The following is a 25,929-nucleotide window of genomic DNA, read 5'->3' on the forward strand; positions in this document are numbered from 1 at the left end:
CAATGTTTTAGTCACTTTTGGCATTTTCACTAAGATGTAACAAGTTGTAACTATTACTAAGTTATTTAACTAACAATATATGTAAGATTAAAGCAAACTTTTATTCTCAGATTACTTAGTTATATAAACACAAAACTCAGAAAGCACCCTTTCTACAAGTTGGTTAGAAAAGCTAAAAGAAAGAAGAAATTAAAACATGCATCTGTGCTACAGAACAGGACAGCAATGGTCAGAATGTGCCATACACATTCTGATGCCACCATTTCTCTGCTTTGGCTGAATATCAAAATTATTACAGCTTTTATATATTTTTTTTTTTTAACCTTTAAAAGCTCTCACTGCATTTAATACCAAATTTCACCCAGCATTTATTCTGGGGTTTGATATACAGCCTGTTTTGCAATGTTTGTTTTTTATTTTTTAAACATTTGCTAATGTTAAACATAGAGATGCAGAGTCGGTATATTTTTGTAACACCATTTTAACTCCAGTTGGGTCCTATGCCCAGGTCCTCTTATGGGGGCGCCATACAGATGTTTACTCTTTTATCTTTCTGAGTGATTATCTTGTTGTAAGACAACACTTTTGTCTTCCTGGAAATCTCGATATCAATTTGGCATGAGATTCATTTTTGACTAAATATCACTCAAAACATTCAAAGAACCAGGCTCATTTTGTGCCTCTTTCACATCCTTTATTAATATTCCATCCCCTCGCACACATCTAGGGGACACACTTTAACAATCAATGCCTGAGAACAAGCCCAGTATTTCAGCAAAATATACCAGACTTCCATGCAGTTGGCATATTGCACATACTGCCATGTTTTCACAGTAGTCCACAGTCTTCAAACTAAACTTGATTTATTTTGGCTCACTCTTGAACCAGGATAAGCCAGAATGAGCTGGGAGAAGCCTGGAGATTATATGTAGGAACAGTCTGGAAATACAAGCAGCAGCAGAAGGGAAGGCAGGATGCAAGAAATACTCTGGAGGGAATGCTCTTGGTGTTTTCAGATAGCACATCAAGGTTTCTGATAACTCATTTTCATAGAAAGGGTTAGGGGTTGAAATAAGTGGTTGTGTTTAGACAAACTGGAATTTGTCAAACCTTAGAAATTAAAGCTTAAATAATAATAATAATAATAATAATAATAATAATAATAGTAAAATCAAAGATTCATAACAATGAATTTGTTTACTTGAAGTACACCAAATCTCAGTAAGCCTTCTGATGTTGCTACAAAGGTGATGCACATGAATACATGTTTGTGTTAATAGGGCTACTGGTGTTAGAAATACTTTGAAGCCCTTTCCACCGACATGGTGTTCAACAAGGTATTACAACACGGTCATGACTTTTGCTAGGTCAGTGACAACCTTCTGGCTTTCTGGTAGTTCAGCGATACTGCTGGCAGATGGCCCAATGTCTGTTTATATCAGCTCATTGCGCTCTGTGCTGGGGTTGTATTTGGGGCAAAAAACGATCATCAAAGCACAATCAGAAAGTACACTGGAGGTATATAGCCGTATTCTATCTGAATCTGCTGGATTTTCACCTTTTTGGTATTGGCATATTACTTGACTATGTACCTTTAACCCTATAATGCCAAATGTATCATATTTGATACATGCGCTTTCTGAAATGTTTTGCATCTGACACCTTTTGCATAACTAAATCGTAAATACCTTGCTCAAAATCCTATTGTACACAATCAGATATACCTGATAACAGTCAGTAGAAGACTACCCAAAAAAAATTATCTTGACTTATCACATAGTAATAAATTATTAATATCAAAAATGTATTTCTGTTGTTTCTTTTTACATATTTTGTTAAAAGGGCAAAAAAGGAATTCAAACCAAAAAAAAAGTAATTTTCTGTTTTGTTTTATTCTTGGATCAGGCTTTAAAGGGTTAAGTTTTGAGGAGAGATCCATAGTAGGATGAGATATCCAGATTTCATTGCTCTTCTTTAGTTCCTCCTAAAGGTGTTATATAAGTCAAAGGAAGGTAAGGACGTTTTGCAGGCCGGTCAAGTTTTTGTACACCAATTTTTAGCCATGGAAGTGAACCGCAATTCCAAACAACAAAACAAGAGGTGCAAACAAGAGGTCTCAAAGATTATATATATATATATATATATATATATATATATATATATATATATATATATATATATATATATATATATATATATATATATATATATATATATATATATATATATGTATATATATATATAGTGTTTAAGTTTTGGGGTTTTCCATATGACTGGGTTTCTTCCCTTTTTAGTTATGTTACCTAGTTGCTCACATTTTAGTTCACTTGTTTATTGATCAGATTCTTCATTTATGCACTTTATGTATATTTTTGAATTTATTCTGTTAGATTTATTCGCTCTTTTCCTCTCGGATCTTATGTTCATAAACTCCCCACACACTGTCTTTTTTTTTGTCCTGTTTGGGCCTCTTTTTTGGGCCTTTTCTGTTGTGCGAGAAATTTTTGAATCTGGTCGAGCTTCAGCCTCATCATGGAGTGTCACATACAGTAGTAGCCATTCAAAATTAACCCACTTTCCTAGATGAGCCCTTGGCTGGTCCCCTACAATTCCTTTTTAAACATAAATTCTTGTACTAAAATATTCTTTTTGTCATTTGTGGATATGAAGATCTAAAGAGAAGCACCATCTCCCTGTAATTCAGGGAAAGGGTGGAGTAAAAAATATATGCACGCCCAGGAGAATAAGGGGGTCACTCCAGTGGCTGGAAGATGGATGGGATTCTGGTGGGAGTTGCAGGGAATTGGGCTGCCATTCAGCTGGTGTTTGACTGGGAAGGGCCGTTTTGAATGGCTGTTACTGCAGTATACAGGAGGTATCGAGGGTCGTTTAGCCTCTCATGACTACCAACCAATTGGGGATCATATGGTCGGCCCTCGTGAGTTGATCGTGAGCGTACAAGACTATTTACCTTACCCTTGTGTATTATGCATTTGCAGACAAGGTAATTCTCCTTTTCTCTGACTTTACATCCAGGTAGACGAGTCTGACCAGCGCCCTATCTCTATCCCTATCCCTATTTGTCATACAGTGTGAGCAGTCACATCGCATCAGAGCGTCGCGCTGTACAGTGTAAGGTTAAATATTGTGAGCTGCAAACTTTAAAACTATGCGGTCATACGCTTTGAGCTGAAGCTGAGTGCAATAATTAAAAATGTTGTATAATGTATGCCCCTGGCTCCCTATATTGGTGTCAGCTGTTGATCATTCTCACCTGATTGCTTACACCTGCCTGTCATTTCTTTCTCCCTTCATGTTAGCACCTTAGTTTTCTTTTTGTCACTGCTTGATTCTTCCATTACCATTATCTTCTCTTTCACTTTAATGCATGAACTCTGTGACCTTTGCTTTACCTTGGCTCTGCTATTGCGTTCATTATTAAATCATTCTACTTTTCATCATACAGCACTCGATTGTGTGTCTCCAATTTAGTCCAGCAAACAATTCATCAAACCTGACAGCCAGAGTAGTTTAGATCAAAGTGTAGTCATGTATTGGAAAAACCCAGCCAAAGTGCAGAGCTCAAATCAAATTGGGATTCTGTGGCAAGATTTCAAAACTAAAGCCCAGAGACACTCCATGCAATCTGAGATATTTCGCATTGAACAGTTGAAAATAATTTCAGTCCCTAGATGTGCAAATAGAGATATAATACAAAAGATTTACAGTTCTTGTTCTTCTCAGGGTTCTGAATAATACTGCCTAAAGCAGTGGTTCTCTATCCTGCTCCTCGAGTGCCCTTGTCCTGCATGTTTTAGGTGTCTCCTTGCTGCCACACACCTGAGTTCTTTGAATGAGCAGGCTTCTGAAGCTCTTAATTGCTGCTGAGATCATGAAATCATTCCAATCAGATGTGTTGCAGCAGGGAGACATCTATAGCATGAAGAATGGGAGTGCTTGAGGACCACTGGGTTAAAGAGTACAAATACATGCCACCCTTTTTAGTTTTTTTCTTACAAAATATTAGAGCATGCACTGTACAATTCAATGTTGTATATTGACAGAAGAAAAAGAAATACAAAAAATGTGGTTGTCCATTATTAATTGAAATTTAGCAAAAAGTATAAGGATTATGAATACTTCTGCAAGGCGCTGTACATACAGCTGTTTCCAGACATACTGGAGGTGTAATCATATAAGCCGTGCAGATCCACTTACATTAATCCTGTTTCAGAGAAAGAAATGCAGGTGTGTTGTTTCAGTTCATGAGTGCATGAGAGAGCACTTTGCCGTGTGCAGTCATCCAGAGGAGATTGTGTTGGTATGAGTGAGCGGCTGGATATCAAGGCTTCATCAGACAGTGATCTGTTTGCACTGGTTCAAATTGTTCCCCCTTGACGTGCCATCACTCTCAGTAACGTGCGCCTTCTCCCTTGTGTACACACGGACACTCTCGTACACACGCTCAGTCATATCCCCACCCCTCCCAGCGCGGCTGGTTCGGCTGTTAGTCTAATTTATGAGGCGCCGTTAATTTGGCCTAAACGCTCATAGCGAGACCTCCCTCCTCCTCCTCTTCATCTCTGTGGCCCTCCCTTATCCTGCTCCTTCTCATCAGTCACTCGGCAGAGTAAATCAGAGGGGTGGTATTGCACAGCAGGCAATACATAGACTGGACACCTTGACTAATATACCGCTGTCCTTCTATCCTTCCTCTCTGTCTTCTGGTCTGTCTAACTCTTTCCAGCCATTCCTTATCGCAGTATCTATTGCATGCATTCTAAATTCAAGTTGGCTCCTCTTCTTTTCATTTGTTATTTTTTTTAGATCTGTGATATCCTAATATGTGTCTAAACTTCTTCCACCACTTATGTGCACTTCTCCTCCACCATCTAGTCCTCCTCCACTTTTTCCTGCTCTCTCCATCTTCGCTCACTTCATCTCCTCCCCCATTTTCCTGTTCTCCTGTTAGGTGTAAATTTAGAACACAAGGCAAGAGGGGATGCTTTGCGAACGTGTGCATCTCTATTTGTCTGTGTGTTTATGTGTCTGTGCGGGCTTGTGTGTGAGAGAGCTACACATGAAAGCTTCTCAGAGTCCCCATGCAGTGCTGATGGGGCTGATTAAAAAGCCAAAGCCTTGGTTTTTCATCTACTTTTTGGATTCACTTTAACTCAGGTCCACACATGCATAAACCCACACAGGTTTCGTTGGTCATTATCTCTCCTCTATTACTCTATTACTACTATTACTCTCTCAACAGAAGAATGGTGATATGATTAGTACATGGTATTTTCTCCTGATACAGTAGAAGTAAAAAAACAAAAAAAACTAGAAAAAACAGGGTCAGGCCTCTGAGGCTCCCTCGTCACTTCACATTGTTCCCCCTAATTCCTCACACAGTGCACACCTGGGAGCACTGCAGCGGACTGCCCGACGGTGCACCTATACATCATTGTCCATCTTCTTCACCTTTGGTTATTTTTTATCTTTCACCACCTCTTATTCCTTGTGTCCTCCCCATCTCTCACCTATTCGCTGGTTCCATCTTTGTTCTTACCTTCTCAGATTTCCCCGAGCACAGAGGGTTTAGCCGCTTCTCAATAATGTACCGACATCAAGCCTCTCGCTCTCGTGTGCAGCCCCTACCCCATTTACACCATCCCCTCCTTCTCCTCCCTCCGTTCCTCTCCCTGTCACTTCCCTCTTGGCGGGTTCCTTATAATGCATGCTTTGAGGCTCAAGATAAAGCATGCTAACTCTGCTTTATCCCTCTGTGTATTACATAAATCCACCATGGTTATCATTAAGCAAGAGTACCATAAAACACTGCCTCATTCTAAGTAAAGGTCAGACTCTTTATAGTAAAGAACTGAACGTACTGTTGAATGGATTACAACAGCAACATGCCGATATGTACGCGTTCAGGTGGAGCAAAACCTTCCTTTTTTATCCAGTTTAATTTGTAAAAGATTTTTTCCTGCATGTAATAAAACCCTTTACTCTGAAACGAAATAACTTCCCTCCAAATTCAAATCATTGACAAGGTTGTACTTGATACCAGCACAAAAAAACAACATTGAACATAATAAAAAAGCAATGAAATGTGGTCTTTTACATTTACTGGTTAAACAGATAATCTAAATGCACTGAGAGGTGTTTAAACGAGAGAAAAAAACAACATACACACATTCAGGATACATTCTCTGGCCCAGGGGAATGGAGTCTGACCTAGTGAACATAAAACTGGGGACATCATGCACATGTCACTCAACATTCACACAGAAACATGAGAAAAACAACCCAGCCTTTAGCACCACATTTTGAAATCTAGTGTTACCAGTCAGATAAAAAGACAAATTTATCAGCTGTGGTTGGACTTTACAGATTGCGAGGGGGAAAAAAGGACATTCATTCCAGGAAAGTTATTATTTCTGAGTGAAAGTCAAACCTTAAATCTTAAAGAGCCAAGTCCGCGTTAAGTCTTAAGTCTTTTCAAATGAGTCCAACTCAACTATTAACAACTAGTTAACAGGTACTGTTGTGGAACTTTGCATAGAACCCATACTAGATGTGATGAGGGAAACTAACCGATCAGTTGTATATGTTATGGTAACTTGCTTAAATTGTTCATATTTAGTAGCTTAATTTTACCACTAATTACGTGAGATAAAGATTGTTTATTTGGTTAATTCTGAGATTAGAATTCTGTATCTCATGTCTATGTCAAGCCTCTAATTTTTTTTTCAACTTAAACGAGTATTACACAGTATTAAAACATTTTTTTTTTCCCCATATATGCCCTTAGAATTGCCAATGTGTAAAATTAGATTTCCTTTATGCTCTGCAGTTGCTTCAAAATGCCCCATTAGTCAGCTCATAAGAGAGTGATTTGGGGAGCATTCTGCAGGAATGTGGGTGGGTGTGATGTGCTCCATGCGCTCATCTACCTGGTTACTTTGTTGAGCCTCAACCAGTTATGCATTAACAAGAGAACACGAACCAGTGTTTTTTGAAGGTGGATCTCTCGCCACAAAGGCACCTAAAACATCATCACTGACTCCAGACACAAGAGTAAGAAAATACATTTTTTGACAAAAAGAAAATACCAAATGGGAGTGTGATCGGTAACAGAATAAGATGTGAGTAAATTTTGGAGCCGCTTTCAACAAATAATGGGAGCTCAGATCTGTGGTGAATAAAAAGGGACCAGCAGTTGGTCGTCTTTTAGCTAAAAAGATAAGATGCTGTGACAGAAATCTTACATAACTTTCTTTTCTTAGAAGAGATTTTGCCCTTAAATGTTGGGTCTGTGCAGTTGCTACAATGCTATTCTTCCCTTCCCATGTGCTTGAACAACATTGGTATCATTTCAATTTTTCTCCAACGTGAGCAGACTCTTACAAAAACTCATGCTAAACTCTTTTAAGTGCCCATGAATCACCATTTTAGTTCAAAAAAGCAACAATTATTGCTTTGCCAAGATTCTCCACTCATTCTGTAGATGCCTACCTCAAATTTAAAGCAATGTTCTACTGTAGGTGTAAGGCCACAATGCTAACTAGAGGAGCGTTCCTGAAGCACAAAAATTCATCATAAGCATTAAAAAAATCCGTTTTTTCTAACATTATCAAGAAAACAGGGACAAAAAAGATGAAGGTTGAGAAATGTATTTTCATTCGAAAATTATAAGAAAAAAAATCCTCTTCTGTGGTGCACTTAGATTTAGGTGACCATACAGGATTTGGAAATGGAAAACTAAGAAATAAGTGGGACACCTTCAGTAATGTCTTTCCAAAAACCATCCTTCAGTCTTCGTGGTATCAAGCTACTATACTTGGGATTTTAAAAGAGCCAAGGGTTTATGTATTAACTTCATAGAGCATCAGTGTAACAGTTAACAGAAAACACACTGTTTTATCTGAATAAAAAAATGTATCTTTCAAGTTTGTAGGATTCAGACTTAAGAAGATGGTTATAAATCAAAGTACAGCAATCTTTTAGTTGATTTTGTACCATTTTCAAGGATATTCCTCCTTTGTGAGCAACAGAACAATTACACTATTTTTGTTTTACCTTACATGCATTTCATTATTCTTCAAGGATTGTACTTTCAAAGTAAAAATTTAATGTTTCTAGTTAATGTACAATATATTGGGTATTCATTGGAAATTTCTTGATTTCCAAAGTATTCTACATTGCCACAAATCATTTTTTAAATATTTCGTAACTGTGTGGTTGTTATAATATACGTGATGTTAACTTGACTCTATGAAGGGGAGAATGTTTACATAATCATGGTGGTTATAATATCAAAATAAGAATAACTTGTCTTACACCCATCAACATACTGAGTAAAACAAAATTCAAATCAAGATTTGAAAAGGACAAGGGCAGAGGCAGGCTCAACACACCGGCAGCATGCAAGCCAACGTCTGAGTTTGAAACACATCCAGAACATGTGCCAGAAGCAGTGGAGGCAGAAAAAGGGTGCCAAGTCTCCTGCCGTGTCATCCACCTCAAGCCTTCAGCAGACCGCGGGACTGTATCCTTATTCTCCACATCATCACACATTCAGCGTTCGCATAGAATTGCATGAGGCTGTGTGGCGATGGTGATTGCTTGGCTGCTGCTATAAAGCTTGTGTGAAGAATATATATGTTCAAAAGAGATGTTGAAGAGTTTCTGGGTGTGATAAAACCAAGGAAGCCTAGAATTGTTTATGGGTGTTTTGCATTGCTAGTGCAAAAATATTCATAGTATTCAAATATTTCTGATTATATTACTTTGTAACTTCAGACTTCAATATATTGATTGTGATTTTGAATGACACAAAAATATTTAAATTAATTTAGTTTAAGTCACTATCCTTCTCAGTTATTCTTTAAAATTTTTCTCAAAGAAAACACACCTCATAGCACCGTGCCATTGCTTTTGGAAAAGCATGTAGTTCCAGTTTTTGCTTGCATTGTGTTGCTGACTTCAAAGTAATTCCACAAACTGAGCATGCATGTGTGGACGGTGGAGTGGAAAAACTAATTTCAACAGGGAAAAACCTCCAGGAAAACCAGGCCCCACCTATGTCTCAATGAGAAAATGTTAATTTAGGTGCTTAACTTTTTCCTGTGTTCAGTACCTTTATTAACAGCATCTTTATTAACATTGAGCCAATCACAACACTTATATGTAAATCACTAATATACAAATTGTAGGTTAATCCAGTGTATGTGTTTTTCAGTGCAGACCAATGTTGCCTCTAATTATCATGTGCCTGGGCATAAATACAAGCTACCAGACAACGCTGAGGACCACTATTGGCAACATCCAATGTGCACGCTGAGGCCACACACCAATATTATGATTGTTTTAAACCTATGATAATAGTAAGTTACATTGTTTGTTAAAATAGTAAGATATTAAAGCAGTGATTTCCATGAGCTTACTTTTATTTTAAGTGATTTGGACCCCTAAAAAAAATATAAAAATTTGTTCATGGGACGTGCTTGTCATGTCTGGCTGAACCTTACGGACCCACATGCAGAATCTGGCTCGGACACAACTGAAGGGAGAAGAGTTTATTGTTTATTCAGCCAACACAGAATGGAGAATAACTGAGAGTCTCTTAGAATACACTGCCACAGGCTGTGCAGGTGGCTGGAGGTGCGCTGAGGGAGGAGACGTTGATCACGGAGCTGTCACAGAGGTGGTGAAGAGCGGGCAGTCAGACTGAGGCGATCGTCAGAGAGTTTTCACTGGAGCGGTGGAGAGCGGGCAGGCTGACAGAAACTAAGCTGCAGATAGGATCAGCACGCTGAGTTAGACGCAGAAGGGATCCGTCCAGGAGCGCTTCGATTAAAACCTGGGAATCCAGAGACACAAGAGGTGAGCTATCAGGAAGCTTTCAACAGGAATCAGATTAAACTTTCTCGAGGGGAATTTCACGAGGGCTAGATTGGTACCAGAATATGGGGACCATCAGGCGTGGAAGAGATGGCTGCAGCTCCTTAAATCCCTCTCAGGTGGATGGGTTGATTGGTCTCAGGTGCTCGGACAGCCAGCCACGCCCACCTGCAGTGCTCCAGAAGAAATAGAGAAACACTCCACTCAAGGGTTCTGACATCACCCCCCCCTCAATGACCGCCCCTTGGCGGTCCACTAGAGCCAGGACGAGAATCCTCAAAGTCCCTAATGAGGTCAGGGTCCAGGATAAGGGAACGAGAAACCCAGGAACGATCCTCTGGGCCGTAACCCTCCCAGTCCACCAGATACTGGAAACCCCTGCCTCGCCGACGGACATCCAGCACCCGCCTTACAGTGTACGCCGGGTGCCCACCAATGTCCCGAGGGGAAGGAGGTGGCTTAGGAGGCGGGCACAGGGGGCTAGATCTGACTGGCTTAATCAAGGACACATGAAAAACAGGGTGGATCTTAAGACTCGCTGGTAACTCTAGACGAACAGAAGAAGGACCCAAAACAGATTCCACTTCATAGGGGCCAATAAATCTTGGAGAAAGCTTCTTGTTAGCTGATTTCATTTGAATGTCTCTGGTGGAAAGCCATACCTTGTCTCCAGGGCGGTAGGCAGGGGCAGGAGCTCGTTTCCGGTCAGCATAGCGCCGATTCTGTTCAGCGGTTCGATGCAGGGCTCTCCGAGTCTGTTCCCAAATACGCTTGCAGCGTCGAAGATGATGTTGAACTGAAGTAATGGATGTCTGCCCTTCTTCTGATGGAAAAAGGGGGGGCTGGTAACCCAGCGACACCTCAAAAGGAGAAAAACCTGTAGCAGAAGATACATGACTGTTGTGGGAGTACTCAATCCAAGGCAAATGGGAACTCCAAACAGTCGGATTAGATGAACAAAGACAACGAAGGGCAGCCTCCACTTCCTGATTTAAAAGTTCAGTCTGACCATTAGTCTGTGGGTGGAAACCAGAGCTGAGTGAAACCTTAGCTCCTAAAGCCGTGCAAAACTCTCTCCAAACGCTTGAAGTAAACTGGGGTCCCCTATCTGAGAGAATCTCCTTAGGGATGCCATGTAATCTGAACACATGTTTAATGAGAAGCTGAGCTGTTTGAAGTGAAGACGGGAGTTTCTTTAATGGAACAAGGTGACAGGCTTTTGAGAATCTGTCAATGATAGCTAGAATGGTGGTGAATCCACTGGAGACGGGCAACCCAGTAACAAAATCTAGAGCTATGTGAGACCACGGCCGCTCAGGTATAGGCAGGGGTTGAAGAAGCCCACTAGGGTGTTGATTGGATGATTTGTTCCGGGCACAGATATGGCAAGCAAGAACATAATCCCTAACATCCCGGTTCAAAGACGGCCACCAAAATGCACGTCTCAGAAGACCAATGGTCCTGCCAACTCCTGGATGACAGGAGAACTTGGCTGTGTGTGCCCAGTGAATAACACGGGAGCGGACAGATGTGGGAACATAAGTGCGATTGGGAGGACCGCTGCCTGGATCGGGTTCCTGGCGCTGGGCTGTCCGGACTAGGTCTAGTATGTCCCAGTTAACAGTGCCAATAATACAGGATGGTGGTACCAAGGTACCTTCAGTGGGTTCCTGGTCAGAGGAGAACTGTCGGGAGAGGGCATCTGGCTTAGTATTTTTGGAGCCAGGCCGGTAGGAGATAATGAAGTTGAAACGGGTGAAAAATAGTGACCAACGGGACTGTCTAGGGTTCAGGCGTTTAGCTTCTCGGAGATAGGACAAGTTTTTGTGGTCTGTCCAAATTAGAATAGGTAAATCGGTTCCCTCAAGCCAGTGGCGCCACTCCTCTAGGGCCAACTTAATAGCTAAAAGTTCTCTGTCCCCAACATCATAGTTTCTCTCCGGAGGGGAGAGCCGACGAGAGAAGAAGGCACAGGGATGTAATTTGTCATCCTTAGTTGAGATCTGAGACAGCACCGCACCGACACCAGAGTCAGAGGCATCAACTTCCAAAATGAATTGCTTGGATGGGTCTGGTTGGACAAGCACAGGAGCATTAGCAAACTTACACTTAAGTTCCTGAAAGGCCTGATCTGCCTCGGGTGTCCATATAAACAGCCTCTTGGTGGAAGTCAAGCTAGTTAGGGGAGCAGCTGTCTGACTGTAGTTCTTAATGAACCGCCGGTAAAAGTTTGAAAACCCCAGAAAACGTTGAAGATGTTTCCTTGTAGTGGGGACCGGCCAATCCCAAACCGCTTGAACCTTGTGAGGGTCAGCCTTCACCTGCCCGCTCTCTAGTATAAACCCCAGGAAGGAAATTGAGGGAACATGAAACACACACTTCTCTGCCTTGACAAAAAGTCTGTTCTCCATCAAACGTTGCAAAACCAGACGGACATGAGCTTTATGCTCCTCTGATGTCTTAGAAAATATCAGAATGTCGTCAATGTAGACGAAGACAAAGTCATTGATGAAGTCCCTAAGAACATCATTGACCAGTGATTGGAAAACTGCTGGGGCATTGGTAAGACCAAAAGGCATAACTAGATATTCAAAATGACCCAAAGGAGTCTTAAAGGCTGTCTTCCATTCATCACCTTCACGTATTCTAACCAGATGGTAGGCGTTACGGAGGTCTAGTTTGGTGAAGATCTTGGAACCCTGGACTGGCTCGAAAGCTGAGGTTAGAAGAGGGAGAGGATATTTGTTCTTAATTGTAATTTGATTGAGTCCTCTGTAATCAATACAGGGCCGGAGAGACCCATCCTTCTTAGAAACGAAAAAAAACCCAGCTCCCAAAGGGGACGTAGAATGTCGAATAATTCCTGCAGCAAGTGATTCATTGATGTACTTCTCCATGCTTTCCCTCTCAGACTTAGAGAGGTTGTACAAACGACTAGAGGGTAAGGTGGCTCCAGGAAATAACTCAATAGAGCAGTCGTAAGGGCAGTGGGGAGGGAGAGAGAGTGCTCTGGACTTACTGAAGACCAGTTCTAAATCATGATATTCAGAAGGAACGTTAGATAGGTCAACAGTTACCTCACACCTCATGTCAGCGGGTTGGGAACTCACATGGGCAGAACGGAGGCAGCTTGAGAGACAATGGAGGCTCCAGGACTCAACTCTACCCTCTCTCCAGTTCAGATGTGGATTATGTAATGAGAGCCAAGGATGGCCAAGGACCACTGGGGACTGGGGAGAAGGGAACACAAAAAAGTTTAGCTTCTCATGATGGTTGCCAGACACAACCAACTCAATAGGTTCTGTAGTGTGAGTTACAAAGGATAAAGGCTTACCGTCCAAAGCCGAGACGTGAACTGGAGAAGGTAAAGGCAAAGTGTTAATTTTTAACTGTTTAACCAGGTTACAGTCAATTAGGTTTTGTTCACATCCTGAATCAATTAACACCGGTACCTGAAATGATTCTTGATTAAGAAGCAGAGAGCTTGGAAGGATGAAACGGGAAGCAGTTTGGTTGAGCCCACCCACCAGTATTCCCGTAACTACTGGTGGGCTCCCCCTTTTGGCCTCTCTGGACAAAGGGCAATGTAATGACCAACCTGGCCACAATATAGGCACGCCCGTGAGTCCATACGACGCTGTCTTTCTTCAGCTGACAGACGGGCACGCCCAATCTGCATGGGCTCCTCAGGGGACATTGTAGTGGTGGATGGATTTGAGGTGAACCTGGCAAAGGCTGGCTGGGGAGAGGGTACCCCCCCCTAAATCTTTTCTCACGGGACCGCTCTCTTATCCGGTTATCAATACGGACTGCTAAAGAGATGAATTCCTCCAACTCCTCAGGTTCATCCTGATAAGCAAGCTCATCCTTTAAATGTTCATTGAGGGCCTGCCGGAAAGCTCCCTTAAGAGCTGGCTGGTTCCAACCAGAGGCTGCAGCTAAGGTCCGAAAATCTATGGCAAAATCTGCCACTGATTGTCTCCCCTGTTTGATACTCCAGAGCTTTCTGGTGACATCAGCCTCAGAATCAGCATAACCAAATGTTTGCTTGAACTCAGCAATAAACTCCTCATAGGATCTCCGAAAAAGGGTCTGTTGACTGAATTTTGCCTCAACCCATCTTAAAGCCCTTCCTTGAAGAAGTCCGGCAACATAGGAAATACGGGAGGAGTCATCGGGGAATGATTGAGGTGAACGACTAAACACTAGTGAACACTGGAGCAGAAAACCCCCACATTTCCCGATCTCACCTGAATAGGGCTCTGGAGTTGGTGAGGAGGCGTCCCGGAAACGTGACTGTGCGGGAGGCGGCAGGGGGAGATCACTTGCTGCGCCGGCTGCGTGAGGGGGCGGACCTGCTGCTGGAACGGGACATGACAGTTTCTGATTAACTTCGTGCATTAACCTTGTTAATTGGTCCAAGCGTTGTCCTGAGAGGTGCTGCTGCTCGAAAAGGGACTGCAACATGTTTTCATGTTTTACCAAAATACCGGCTGGGTCCGCTGCGGAGCCAGGAGGTGATTCTGCTGGGTCTGACTGGCCTGATGGTTCTGTCATGTCTGGCTGAACCTTACGGACCCACATGCAGAATCTGGCTCGGACACAACTGAAGGGAGAAGAGTTTATTGTTTATTCAGCCAACACAGAATGGAGAATAACTGAGAGTCTCTTAGAATACACTGCCACAGGCTGTGCAGGTGGCTGGAGGTGCGCTGAGGGAGGAGACGTTGATCACGGAGCTGTCACAGAGGTGGTGAAGAGCGGGCAGTCAGACTGAGGCGATCGTCAGAGAGTTTTCACTGGAGCGGTGGAGAGCGGGCAGGCTGACAGAAACTAAGCTGCAGATAGGATCAGCACGCTGAGTTAGACGCAGAAGGGATCCGTCCAGGAGCGCTTCGATTAAAACCTGGGAATCCAGAGACACAAGAGGTGAGCTATCAGGAAGCTTTCAACAGGAATCAGATTAAACTTTCTCGAGGGGAATTTCACGAGGGCTAGATTGGTACCAGAATATGGGGACCATCAGGCGTGGAAGAGATGGCTGCAGCTCCTTAAATCCCTCTCAGGTGGATGGGTTGATTGGTCTCAGGTGCTCGGACAGCCAGCCACGCCCACCTGCAGTGCTCCAGAAGAAATAGAGAAACACTCCACTCAAGGGTTCTGACAGTGCTATATGTAAGAGTCCTGTGTCGGCCAGAGGAGGGTCTTGGCTTTGGCAGAGAAAATCAGAAATGTTTAGATTAAAACATTTTTCACAGTGAAATGTGTGCAGAAGCTTTTGATACAGTATAACTTCCTTTAAGCTTGTAATTTGTTCTAATTACATGGTTGTTTAGCATTTCTACTAACATAAATTATCTAATAGTATCATTCATTCATTATTGATATCCATAAATAAAAAATGTTATTAAATGTCACTAAAATATGAATAAATCTGACTTAAATTGTATCTAATTTTCCCACGTTTGTACTTCTCACTTCTTCAGTGACTGTCCATATTGCAACTTCAGAGTTATTATGCTGTTTAGATATGATACATTTAACTAAATCTTTCACAATCTGGATCTGGATGCTTCAAATGAGCGCAAATATCCACGAGCTGTGAGATCTCCTTTAGCTTCTCACATCTAAGTGCTACAGGCAGACACCATATCTGAGAATGTGCTCATTGACCCCAGTTTAGATTTCTGCTTCACTGTGTACTTGAATTTAGCGAGAAAAAAATAAGACAGGTGCCTCCACAAAATGCATGCATGTTGGATAGCAGGGCTGTTATAAAATGGTATAAAAAAAAATATATATATATATATAGTATACATCATATATACAATATAAAAATTGTATACAAATTTTGTATACAAAATATATATAATTTAGTATGGCAAGCAAAAATAACTTATGGGAATTATTAGAAAAAAAACAATTGTCATTTGTATTTGTTGTTGATAAAGGAAATATACATGGATTCAAAATTATACAAAAATGTTTTTTTATAAGTCTAATGATTTACAGTTTATGTTTGTTTTATTTTATTTTATAACATTGATTTTCTTGTGCGCTGATAAAGCACTATCAGTGTGCTCTTGCAAAAGGGCAATCCAGGAAAAAAATCTGATGGCTTCAGAAGGCCTGAGAGTGGCTGTTCGGATGGTGACCATACACATCCACCTGTTTAGCACTGCATGAAGGTAACTGGCAGCATTCCCTCCGAGGCAGGTCCGATGTGCAGACGCCTACTGTGCGTGGCTCTGTACTTCGGCATCGCTTCTAACCGGGACTGGAGCTTAACACAGAGTTCAGTGAGATCCGGCCTACGAAATGGCGGCGACCGTACAATCCATCCAGAGACACCGCCGAGGAAGGCGGACTTCCAGAGTTCCACTTCCTCATCTGCCAGCACACTCTGCCTCGCTTTCAGCAGCTGAAAAAAAAAAACAATGAATCAGCGCACTGCGTATGGACACAGCACATCTATCAATGCACCTGAAAAATAGTCACCAAATTAAGTCTTACCCTCTTTCTTCTGGCCCGACTCCGAGCAGATAGCCTCTGCACGCAGCATGTTGGCTGGCAGCCTATATCTGAAGCTCCTGCGTACCGTCTGAAAATACGTCTTACAGGCAGCTGGAAAACAATTAAATGAGAGTGGTATGAATAAAAAATCAAACTCAAGTCACAGTAACAAGGAAGGAGAAAACATTAAAACAAGTCACTTACACACAATGTCGTCTTTATCAACATCGTGCAAATCTGGACTTGCTGATTATGGCTCCGAGCAAATAGGAGGTCACCGCCTCATTGTGAGGCGACAGTAGTCTGTGAAAACAAAATGTAAAAGCTATGATCGGTATCTATCCGTATCCATTGCCTTTTACCGCAGAATGAAAGCATATTCTTTAAATCTTACCCTTGCTCCGGTTCATAGCGCCTGCAATTAGTCTCCGAGTTGTTAAGACGGCATACTGCTTCCTGTAATCACAAAAAATACACTTTAATAAAGCTTGTTCTTGCAAGGCTAGGCTAGATAGGCTAATAGCTAGGCTGCTATTAGCCGGTAGCTTAGGCTAGGCTGCTTTTAGCTTAGCAGGCAGTAATCGAACATATATTCACCGCTAGCATCTCTTCTTTGAGTTCGTCTTGTTCGATGCAGAGTCGCCACCGCATCCAAGAGGAGTTTTACCCCGAAATCCAGACGCTCCAGACCGCCTGCACATAGCAAAGCAGCATCCTCCACTGTGGATCCAGACCCCGCTGCTCTAAGTTTCTTGGAGATCGTACAGAGCATGCGCGAGATGAACCAGAGTTTCCGCAGATCAATAAAAATAATTAAAAAATCATTCTTTTTTTTTTTTTTTAAATCAAGGCCTTAATTGGCACTAAAATTATTTAAATATGTTTATCGAAGTATTTATAATTCTTTAATAAAAAATGCTTATAAAAACAATTTCGTCAGATATATTATATCGCTCCAGGCGGAGAAAAAGCTAGAGGATATATATATACGTATATGTGTGTGTGTGTGTGTTTACATACATACAGGAGTCATGGAACTCTGCTTGCAGCTCCTTCATATTTCATGTACACTAATAACTTGTGTACATGATTCTTGTTGATGGTATTAAAATCATTTCTAATAGCATTTAAATAGCATTAAATTAGAGTCACTCATTCCTGTATGAACCCTGTCAGCGCTTAATTTAATATGACATATTAAAAAAATCCCACCATCATCCAGCATATGTTCAGTTTCTGCCCAAATATATATTTATATTTTTGTAGATTTTTGTAACGGGGATAAGGATAATTCAAAACTGCTTTTTTTGAATGAACTTGTTCTCTACTTCCAAACTCAGCATCTCTTTTCATTCCTGTAATAAGAAGTTTCTTTTGAATGGATTTCATTAAAGTTTAAGTCCCTCGGTATAAAATAAATATTTTGATGGAGATGAGAAATCTGCTTCCTCGTTGGTGAATAACCAATAGTTTGGATCCAATCATTTAAATAAAAGGTGTTAGTTTTTTTTTTTTTTTATATATATATATAAGAATTGTGCTATAATGTCTAGTCACCGATCTGTTGCTGCTATATTTTAATTTGACGAACCGGAATTTGTCGATGTTCTTTTTCCTGTTTGGTGCAATTGCAATTGCGGATCTTGACCTGGCCGGACCTTATGACCACAGTGTACCAATCTTCTGATGGCTACTTCCAACAGGATAATGCGCCATGTTATAAAGTGAATCATCTCAGACTCATTTCTTGAAACTTTTCCACTTAAGTAATTGTGAATTGAGCATATTGACAGACAACATTTTATTTTTTATCTTAAATGCAAATTTTTTTAAAAATAATTACTGCTCTAAATGTATTGCTCTGTCGGCTAAAGATCTGTTTTGGTCTCTATACTTTAATTAAATAAATCAATTCAAGCTAAAATTTGAGAGGCTATACTAAGCCTGATCTCTTTGTATCAGAGATTTTCTTCCTCAGAAAGATGTCACTTGGGGTAAAACCCCCCCTGCAACCCTGGTTTGCATTTGTATAGCTCACAGCATGTTCATTTACATGTTAAAGCCTCCCCTAGAATTCCATGGGGGGGAGGCATGGGGGGAACACTGCCTAAGAAATTCCACGTCAATTTCTGACAATTTACGGGAGTTTTTGACGAAGCCTGCAAATTGCCGTAAACTGCCGCTAACCTGAAGTTCCACGACAATCTACAGTGCCGTATATTGACGAAAATCCCACTTTTCATGCAGTGTAGAGAACACCACCTCTATTGAGTTAAGGTTTTTCCAGGTTAATAAATATGGCTTCCTTAACGCCTCTCTCAAACCAACTGTCTTCCTTGGCCAGAATATGAAGATTTATGTCCTTAAACGAGTGTCCTTTAGCCTTCAGGTGTAAGCAAACAGCTGAGTCCTGTCCTGAGGAGTTGAGCTATGTGCCTGTATAGGGGTTGCTTGGTCTCTCCAATGTAAAGTCTGTGCACACCTCCCTACACTGAAAGATGTAGACCACATTGCTGCCCTTGTTTCTGGGTGTCTTATTTTTGTAATGTTCTAGTTGAAAATCCTTCTGTGTTTTTTAAAGACTCTGGCAACATAGGGAATGACAATGTTCCCTCTTCTGTTTTCTTTCTTTACAGCAGGCCTCTTTGTGTTGTTTTTTTTAAAAAGCTCATCTGAGGGCTGTCCTGATATGTTCCTGTTGTCTCATCTTCACTCCGTTGGTGTTGCGAGTGGTTTCTGCTCGTGTCTGGAGGGTTCTGATGATGCCTAATTTGTGTTCCAATGGATAATGTTAGTCGAAATGGAGGTACTGGTCGGTGTGTGTGGCTTTTCAGTAGACTTCTATGTTGAGTTGTTTGTCTTCCATGGTGTGAACCTCTCAGTCCAGGAAGGCAAGGCTGTCATCTTTAACATCTTTCTGGGTTAATTTGATGTTTCTCTCTACTTCGTTAAGGAAGCCATCTTTTTTAACCTGGAAAAACCTTCACTCAACAGAGGAGGTGACCTGAGACATAACTGGGGACCTATTTACGAAGCACTTTTAGGAACAATACCCACAACATTCACCTCTGACTGCCCTCACGTTACTCACACTTCAGATAGGCATTTGACTGAAACCACACTGACGAGGGAGTTAACAAACCATTAAATTCAGTTCAATTTAATTTCAATTCAGTTTATTTATATAGTGCCAATTCACAACACATGTAATCTCAACGCACTTTAGAGAGACAAATTAACCAGATCATACAGTGAATTTAATTCCAAGTTTTCCATCTAAGGAAAACCAGCTGATTGTATAGACTCATTGACTGGAAGGCAATCCCTCACCCCAAGCATGCATGTAGTTACAGTGGAGAGGAAAAGTCCCTTTTAACAGGAAGGAACCTCCAGCAGAAGCAGGTTAAGTGTGAACAGCCATCTGCCGAGGCAGACTGGGGTTCAAGGTGGTGTTCCCCACCTACAGCTAGAACTGAAGAAGCCTCTTGGATGAGAGACAAAACGTCCTCTGGGAAACTTTATGTTGTCCAGTTGCCTAAACGGAAATTTCCAAGCCTGACAATGACCTGGATCAATCGCGTAACTATCGGTAGCCAAGAGACTGCAGTTGCTTAGGGGCCCCCGACCTCTTATAGGCCCCATCACTGACATCTGGTTGGCCGCCTACACAACTGTGGACTAAGACGTCTCTTTGCAGATGTAATGGTGCGTGTTGTACTTCATATGGGGCCCACCCAGATAATGTTGCTTACGGGCCTATTGTTGTGTCGTTACGCCATTGATCTGGATGACTTTGAATCTTCACAGATCTACTGTATAACAAGTAACAGTTAAAAATATACCAAGATGGCTACACTTTTTCCCTTAAGCCAGTTATTAAGACAGACAATTCATATTGAAACCCATTTGACCAGGAAGTTGTTTACTTTCTCAGACATGGATTTATGTTTCCTCCGAAGCTGATCATCTGGTCTGATGGGGGCTAGCCGAAAAATGTGTGCCGCATTGTCCACACTGACAGTATTGCAAAAGACCGTGCTGCGGCAATATGAGTTGCACTAAGATAGGCCTTAAGCTTGAATGCACCAGTGGATCAACGCTTGTAATGCTGCTTGTGCGTTAGATTGACGGGTGTACAAGAAATGGCAGATTCAGAGGTTCCGGATTTAGTATGTGCAACAAAAACCTGATTAATTTGAGTAATGTATTTTTTTTTTACGTGTTAAAATATTTCTAATTACTTAATCAAAATGAACGGATTAAAGTATCTGACAAAAATATATTTATATTTTTGTATGAGTGTATCGTAGGGGATAGATTAAAGGCATGTTATTTGGTTTTTTTTCCCTCAGGCTCTAGCACTTGATTCATAATCAAATTCATTAAAAGACACAGAATGTGTGCATGAATCAGATGTGTATTCTTGTACGAATCCATAATGTAGCTGTATCTCTGTGAGATCTCCGGGAGGCAGGCCAAGTGTCTCTGGGTGAGTCGTTTCTATTCTGTGTGTGTGTGTGTGTGTGTGTGTGTGTGTGTGTGTGTGTGTGTGTGTGTGTGTGTGTGTGTGTGTGTGTGTGTGTGTGTGCGCCTGTGTAGTCAGCTACACAGAAGACAGATAGAAGCACCAGTCTGCTCACCCCTCCAGTCACACCAATGTAATCAGACCTCAGCAGCCATAAACCACCGGGTATGGACACTCTGGCCATCCCTGCTGTCATACACTCTCACACAGACGCACCAACGCTCTCCCACACACGGAAGTAAAATTGCAAGAACACGGATACAGAAAGGCAAAAAACAAAAAAACAAAATGAAGATTCCAAATTCATGGAAAGAGACAGAAATGTGTGCATAAACTTAAACAAAGCTTATTAAATACAGTTCGCCATTCTTTCACACTTCTTCTGCACAGTCTTTAACTGAGGCATCAAGTAGTGAATGGTGGGCTCCATGAGTTAAAAGAGCCTAACTCAACATGTTCCTTTCTGCCAATGGAAGAAGGATGTCTTCCAGCCCAAGGGGAATTTTAATCACGCTACTCATCCTGAAACGAAAATGAGGGTGCAAGTGTGTGCGAATAAGTGGTGACTTTGTGTGTGATGTGACAAATTACGTCTTTATCTGTTTCTTTCATTGTCTCCTCTTACATCACCTCCATCTGTGTCTGTACCGCCAACCCATCGTAACCCATCCCACTACTTTTGTGTCTTTGGCCATCTTTTTTCTTTGGTTTGTTTGTCTTTGTGTTATCTTGTATCTTTGTTCTTCCTCTTGACAAACTGACATTGAGTGTCTCCCTGCCGTCTTTCTTCGCACTCTCGCTAACTTGGGGCTCAATAAGCTGTGGATGAGCGTGCTTTAGGAGATTTACCTCTTGATCCGGTCTCTGTCAGGTGTAGGAGACAAAAAGAAAAAGCGATAACAGGGGGAGGCGGAGAGGGGGCATATTGGGACAAAAAAAGGATGTACATGAGAATATGAAGAAGGAAGAGAAGGGAGTGAAATTAAACTAAGGGATGATAGGATGAAAAGAAAAGATTATGCAGGAATATACCATAGAATTGAGTTGGATTTGGGTATTGCTAACTATTTCAAAGTTTGGCAGCTTAGAAACACAAAGTTCAATCTATATTATTCTATTCCTTGGCAAAATAATGCATACATTTAAAGCTGAAGCATTTGGTTTAGGCGTGATATAAAAGTAATATATCTGCAATTAAAAAAAAAAATGTATTACTCTGGGGTAGAGCGCACAACCCATATTTTAAGGCTTTGGTTTTTGATACAATTGTTGTGAGTTTGAATTCTGCATTGAAGGCTTTTGCTCCATATTTTCCTACCTGTTCTTTTCAACCCACTCCTGTCCAGCAACAGTGTAAATAAAAGCCCTAGAGCCAAAAAAGGGGAGGGAAAAACATGTTTTAAAAGATGGCCATAAATAAAAAGTGTTATTTTTATGATTCTCATTTAAGTAGGTATTTAAAAAATGCACATCGTTTACAGGATGCCAAATTCTCAATGTACAATTTCCTTGCTGTTGGTTTTTGATAGTTACGCTGAAAAGTTGTCTGTAATAATGTTAAATACTGACATGGCTTCCTGTTCAGAAAAAAACTCTAGTTAAAATAGCTGGGTGCTCTTGGGATTCCTCAGAAATACTAAATTCTTTGGGAAATGGTGGGATGCCAGATTTTCCAGACATCAGAATAGTTGGATTAAAGTAGTTTTGGTGCTGTTCGAAATGAGAATGTTTTGAAGAGATAGCTTTACACATACATTAAATATTCTTAGGTTAACCACCATGTATCTGAACTGGCGACTAGCTGGTAGGGGATTTCTTAAATATCGCTGACCTAATTATTAGTTGACACAGTTTTACTCACTTTCTAAAAGTCCCTATTGGTTTGATACTTGTTAATTTAGTGCTCGCCATGGAAAAATAATCAGCCTTACAAAAGGCCTTAAAGTCATTTCACAAACAGATGTTGGATGACACACATTTGCGGTGAATGTGCACGCTCGATCAGCCGCCACTACGCTCCAAAGAAAGCAAAGAAGCAAAAAAAAAAGTAGAGCGAAACCGAAACAGAAGTGGATTTAGGCACCCATCTGTCAGAGGGAAAACAGCAGAGAGAAGCTGAAAGATAGAAGCAGTGAATGGGGTGGGCGGGGTGGACGGGTTGACAAACCGAAAACGGCATGTGATTGTACAAACATGGACATGCAGAAGAAATCAGCCAAAATAGAGGAATGGATGGATGGAGGGTAGAGACAAGGAGGAAGCAGCGAAGGAGACAGAGGCAGGAAGGGAGAGTGAGAGACAGTCAGCTTGAGAGAGTGACAGAACACCGTCCTGAGAGGGATAGTGTGTGGGTGAATGTGAGAGCAGCACCAGCTAACTCGTCTGTCAATCTGAATATGTGATTGACACCCTAGGGTCCAGAACTCTCCTCTTAGCCCGCTGGCTCTTCCTGTCAGGATTTAGGGCACAGGGTCACACACACACACACACATTGAGACAGCCCTAGCTTTAAGGAAAATAAGCTGAAGCCCATGTGTTCTTTTATGCCTGTGTCCTTACACACACAATAGCTGAAAATGTACATGCAGCCGGGAGTCTTACAGAGCTGAAATTTTTCTAAGAGATCAAGTCTTGTTGACAGGATCCTTACCTTTGACATATGACCATTGACCTTTACAACGTCAGCAATGCTGCTTCTCAGTTTGATCTTTTTATATCAGACGTCTTTTGCTGGGTAGGCAATTCATATTAATGCTGATCCTACAGTATAAGACCATTCACATATTTACTTCAGATCTATGAGAGGATGCGAAAGGCCACTTTGAATCAAGATCTAATAGAATAAAAAAATTATAAGACTTTAAGAAAAGTTGTTGATTATTTAAGAGGCTTTCCAAATGGGGAAGTGTAAAAAAAAAAAAAAAAAACAGGACTTTATTGCATTAATTCCCCCTAAACTGTGGCCAACATTTAACTTCTGGCCTACATGTAAAACAAAATGTTTGGTGGATAACTAATGCTTCTCATCAGCCTAAATAAACCCACAATTCAGCTTATGAATAGATGCGTGGAAAGGCAGTGAAAGGTGGGAAAAAGTAGGGCTGAAAAGATTTAGCCAAAAATCATATTTATACTAATTTTGCAACTGCAATTATATTTCAATTTTCCATTGCTCTAACCACAATCGTGTAAATGTGTCACTACAGGGTTTTAGTTTTTTCAGGACCTTAAAAGCTTGCTTGTCTGGATTTCATTGCAGGACCTTTGTCTGGAAAAGGGCTTAATGTACTTGCATGCATGGGTCTCTGTGCTAGCTGGACATTTTCTCTTTCCTATTTTGTGACAGAAAACCCATTTTAAACATATTACCACCACCTAGAGAAAGAAAAAAAATGAGTCTCTTTGTCTTGTTAAATGTAAAGTGACCAACATTGAGCGCAGCTGCAATTTGAAAATATTTTTTTGTTCAATTTGAATGATTGCAAATGTAATTAATTGCCCAGCCCTTGTCAAAACTTCACATATTCAGCCAGAGCCTGAATAAAGTGGTTTAAAACAGGTCCATGTCTTAAAATGGCCTAGTCAAAGTCCAGGTCTAAATTCAATAGCAAATCTGTGGCAAGACTCAAAACAATGTTGTTTACAGATGTTCTCCATCAATACTGACTAAAACTAAAGCTTATAGAGGCAAACAGCAAAAGACTTGTATCCATATTTAAAATACAAATGCGGTTTTACAAAATATGGCACGACGCATCTCAAAACCCTTTAAAAGCTATGCATGCTTTACACTTTACCACAAAATCTCTCTTTTTTGTGGATCTGTCACATAAAATTTCAAATTGTTTATGTACATATTTTTGCGATTTGTACAAAAAAATTGAAGGGTTGTGAGTACTTTTGCAATGCACTGTGTATTTCCATGTGTTATAATGTACTTTTTGTACACCCCTTCTGTTAGTGGCATTACTGCTGTGTAGCAGCAAATAAACTGCAGAGTGTGCCGACGTAAATGGCAGCTCTACTATGTTGACGTCACAGCTCCCTCATGCCAGGACTGATGCTCCAGCGTAATCTCAGCTTTATGGTTCCCAGATTCCTCTCTCGTCACAGGGCACAAAAGCCGTTCTCCTTCTGTCATGCTTTAGGACTTTTCAGTCTCTTACTGAGAAACAAGGAAAACCTGGTGGGTTTTATTTTTCTTTTTTTCCTTCCTTTTTTTTATCCAAGGGGCACAAATAGAGCCAACACAGGTGCATTCTCTGAGGAAGTCTTTTATCAACTGAAGTGCTACGAGTCCTGGGGCTTTACATGCAGTTCACATTTTGAGGTCACTTTAAAATCCTCCAGGACTTTAGGTATTTTGTTTTATGCATGCACAGTTTCACCAAATGTAGTTTGCACTGCAGTTTTAGCAGATGATTAATGTCTTTTACATATTCGGTAGCAAAAGTTTGACATGTCACTGAGTTGGAATATCTATTACTCAGAGATGTTATATCAGGGCCATGAGCACGAAAAAGCAGAACAATGTAAAAAAAAAAAAAAAAATCCTGTGTGCCTCCTAAACTCTTATTCCTTTACGGATTAGATTTAAGTCATCCTTGGGTTACCATGGCATTTATCATGCTGCCTTTGGTGTTGCTACTGTTCTGTGGCGATCATAGTGATTGCTTCATTTTGCCAAAGTATTTTACTTCAATTTCAACTTCGTTTGAAAACTGACCTTTTTTCCTTACATTAGCTTGATCTGGTTTTTTAAGCCTTACAGTAAGGGTATGGAGTTATATTTTATCATTTAAGTGCTATCAGGAGGTTTAGTTTCTGTTTCTTGTTTTTAAATGATGCGCTCAATATAATATGGGTTGTTTAGACTGTACACATTGCAGCCAGGAGAGATTGATAATTTCAATAAAAATGAATACATAAAAAAAAGAAATATAAATATATATATATATATAAATATAAAAAAGTATATATATATATATATA

The 25,929-nt window shown here is 40.9% G+C and overlaps 1 protein-coding gene and 1 long non-coding RNA gene across 19 annotated transcripts in view; one reads left to right on the plus strand and one right to left on the minus strand.

Moving 5' to 3' along the window:
* LOC119786788 (receptor-type tyrosine-protein phosphatase delta-like) overlaps window positions 1-25,929 on the plus strand; it is a 295,024-nt gene that overhangs the window by 16,851 nt on the left and 252,244 nt on the right. The window lies entirely within an intron of this gene.
* LOC119786791 lies at window positions 16,263-16,675 on the minus strand. The gene is made up of 3 exons (XR_005281234.1): window positions 16,618-16,675; window positions 16,414-16,524; window positions 16,263-16,321 (listed from the first exon to the last, which is right to left on the minus strand). It is a non-coding gene; the product is annotated as an uncharacterized LOC119786791 (long non-coding RNA).

This window comes from Cyprinodon tularosa, unplaced genomic scaffold (assembly GCF_016077235.1).
Source record: "Cyprinodon tularosa strain WSP-4 unplaced genomic scaffold, ASM1607723v1 ctg279, whole genome shotgun sequence".
NCBI classification, from domain to species: Eukaryota; Metazoa; Chordata; class Actinopteri; order Cyprinodontiformes; family Cyprinodontidae; genus Cyprinodon; species Cyprinodon tularosa.